Below are 3,806 nucleotides of genomic sequence, written 5' to 3' on the forward strand. Positions count from 1 at the left end.
AAAAAAAAAAAAAAAAAAAGGTGAAGTCATGTTTATTTTGGTTGTTGACCTACCTCAAACATTTAAGTCTTCTTGAATCACTGAGCCGTCTGTCATTAGAGTTGATTTTCATTCAGACCTGAAATGAATGGACACGGATAGAAAAACCTTTGGAGAACATTTGGTCACAGAAAAGTGGGTCTCAAAATTTTTAACGATTTGTAGTGAATGGGCTAAAAAAATAATTAAAGCACCAGTGTGATTCCATGTGTAGTCCTTTTCCATTAAACATGACAACACGAGCAGTAGTTAGCGAAACAGAGTGAAGAAGTCAGAGTGAACACGGCTGAAGCTGTTTGAAGGTGCTCCTCAGAACATCTGGTCGGCGCTCAGTTCCACACAAACTATGCAACTTGATCTGATGAATGGAAATCAGGCAACACCAGGTACAAACACAGGCTGACTGACCAGTCGTCAAGCAGCTGGATGATTACGATGAACTCAACTATGTTTTTAAGTTAAACAGAAAAAAAAAATTAACTTTTTTACATTTGATGAAAATTTGAATATTAAATCCAAACAGCGACAAACTTTTGATGAGAATCTTTCCTGTGTTCTTGGTGCCTTCACTTGAGGACAGTCTAATAATTTCCATCAGAGAAGAAGTGACCCGTCTTGGCTACAGACATTAAGATCCTTTTGTTGCTTTGTGTTTGAATCCCTCACTCCTGTTCATTTGTGTCTCCTCTGTGCTCTCATCAGAACCGTTAGTGTGTTTGAAAGTGTGTGGACGTGCTCATTGTAGAATTCTTTTAATACATTCAATGAGTTGTTGAATGTATGAATATATTCTAGCTTCGGCAAAAGGAGCTGCAACAATTTATGTACAAACGATGCATTCTTGTCAATGCAGTTGTATGATTTTTAAATGTGGATTTGTTTTTATTGTGTGCATTTTTAGAGGATGGTTGTGGCTGTAACATTTGAAATATAAAACATTAAATCAACTGTACATCAACCTGTGAGCTCACTGTGTCAGTCTGTTCCGTTTACCACCAGGGTGTTCTTATTTTAAAGGAAATTATTAAGATTAATTAAGGATTGAGACATGACATTTATGTTAAGGGAAAGGATATGTTGGGGCCTGTAAATTCTGGATTAATAATGGCAAATTTATATTTCGCCACTAATAAAATTATAGCCAGTAAACTGGGTCAACTAATGCGTGCAAGTCACAGCCAAAGGTGTTTAGTTAGCTTGTGTTAGTGAGCTTTAGATCACATTTTGTTTAGACAGAGCAACGCTAGCTGTTAGCACCATTTCCAGCCTGTATGCTAAGCTAACCAGCTAACCAAGTGTCAGTGAGAATGGAACCGTTTCCTAAAATAACAAAGCGTTCCTTTAAGTGGACACGTTAACGTGCATTTCAACATCATAACATATTTTAAAGCACACCACTCACATGCTGTAAAGGAGCTGATGAGCGGTGAAGCTGCACAACATGAAGCTCACAGTGCGTGTGTGTGTTTAAACAGACTGAAGAACAGATGTGTTTTAAACATGTTGAATGTGAATATGAGCTCAAAGAAGTAAACAGTGTTATTTCAACCTCTTTATTCAAAAAGGCATGTTTCATTCTCACACCTGCATCCAGATCATTACAATTGATGGAAGAAACCTCGACTTAGAAAATCAAAACCAAATAAAATCCTTGCATTTCATGATAGGACGCTACGCCTGCTTTGTAGTCATCGCAGCCTCCATCGTCCATGTAATAAATACACTCATCGACTCTGTCGTGCGCCGGAAAAAGATATGATTTTTTTTTTCTCCATATTTTTCTGTTAAGGCCAATGCTCTCCTCTCTCCACCTGGATCTGCTTAAGTTGGCATTCTTCTGACAAAACCTTGCAAACAGAATCAAAGTCGGCTCACGCAGGATGGACACGTTTCTTATAGAAAACCTTCAAGAAACAAGAATAAGGCGGAAGAAATCAGGGAGAAGTTGATTCACAGAGGGAACAAATTACACTCAAATCATAATAAATCACACATGTTGTAAGAAAGAGACACTTATGCCACTGGTTGTGTGACAGAACTACAGATAAAACAACAACAAAAACTGAGAAACTGAGCCAATTAGGAAGAAGCAGTAAAGTCTAATGTCGTTTCAAGCCTCTGAGAAGCAGCCTTCCTTTCTGCTGACAGCTCAGAGGACTTCACAACATTTTCCTCTACATTCACGAGGGGATAAGCGGCGGGAGTAGAGAGCGTTTGATGTGGTTACCGTGCCTGTGAAGGGAGAAGCAGTCTGCTATCTACAGAGTGCAGTGGGACATTTGAGAGGTGATCAAAGGGGATCAGGTGGACACATGACAAGACTGACAGCAGGCTGTGGTGGAGCTGCAGCCGCATGCTTCACCACACACTGCTGCCTCTGCTGCTGCCGCTGCTTTCCATTCACTGTTTTAGATACTCCAGGGCTCCAACAGTTTTTGGATTTGAGCAGACCAACGCTACACTCCTAATGGCTTTTCAATGATCACACTGGCTGACATGGCAGTCATCCTGTTAGCATCTGCTACAAGCAACAAAAAAAAGCTAAAGTACGCAGGCGACCTGTTACTTTCAAGTGGTAGTGACACCCGAGCGATTTAGTCACACTCACATCCAGTGGCACTCAAATCACACTCCTGTTTTACCTTCAGGCTGTTCATAAACCTGCAGCCAGAGTTATCATTAAAAACTAAACACACACACACACACACACACACACACACACACACACACACACACACACACACACACACACACACAATTCACTGCTTCTCGTGTCTACAGTCGGGTTTTCTCGCCCTGAGCTCAGAAACACATGTGCATGCACTCCCTCTGTGTGAGAGCAAAAAAATCATTCATGAATCATCATGGAGCGGTAAAATATAGACCTGCCTTCCCTAAAGCGTCTTGCACAAAAATATGTTTTAATGTTTAAACCCATTGAACTGCAACTCAACACTGATCTGGTGTCTGGTGGGCCCACGCTGTTCTGAGTTCAGTGCCATTCAACTAATATTACAGATAAGAAGAACACATGGCGTGAAGGACGATGCTGGTTTGTTACAAATTGGCTCTGGTTGTTTTAGCCTTTGTTTCTTTGTACTGATTGAAGTCACTGTTAAGTGCAAGAGATGGTCAGACAGGGTGTAAACAAACCAGCCGATTGGCCAGAAGACTTAAAGCACTTTCAGGGGGCACTGCAGCAGATTTACTCATGAAGTCCTCCACCTTTATGGAAGTGCAGCACTAAGCTGCTGGAAGACCTCTTCAGTTGGAGGTAAAACTGAAGGTGAGTGCACCTGAAATGCTCCAAGCACAGTGAGGGCTCACACCTACGCCATGATGAGTAGGTAAAAGTTGAACAAGGACGTGAGCCGGTGATTTCTGTTTGGATAACTTCACTGTCTGTCTTTAGTTTTTCGAATTCTGTTTGTCTGACCCGGAGCTCGTTTAAAACCTGTCAGATCGCTCTGCGTGCAGACGTCTCGTGATGACCTCTACTAAGAAACAAAGATGCCAAGTTGTAACAAAGCAGATGTTCCTTCTCGTAGCCTCTGCTGTCTGGTCCTAAGGGGATTTGTGAGGTCGTATGAAAAGTGACGGCTTCTCCTCGCTGGCACACGTGTGTACATGCAGACTTCTAAAGGAGAACGTAAAGGAAATGAAACCCATGAAAACTGACTACAGCTGGACCTTCCAAAAGCACCTGAGCACGACCTCCGACACCTCTGAAAGATGCTGTAACTGACTTTGAATACTGATCAAGACTT

Source organism: Larimichthys crocea, chromosome XIII (assembly GCF_000972845.2).
Source record: "Larimichthys crocea isolate SSNF chromosome XIII, L_crocea_2.0, whole genome shotgun sequence".
Classification (NCBI taxonomy): domain Eukaryota; kingdom Metazoa; phylum Chordata; class Actinopteri; family Sciaenidae; genus Larimichthys; species Larimichthys crocea.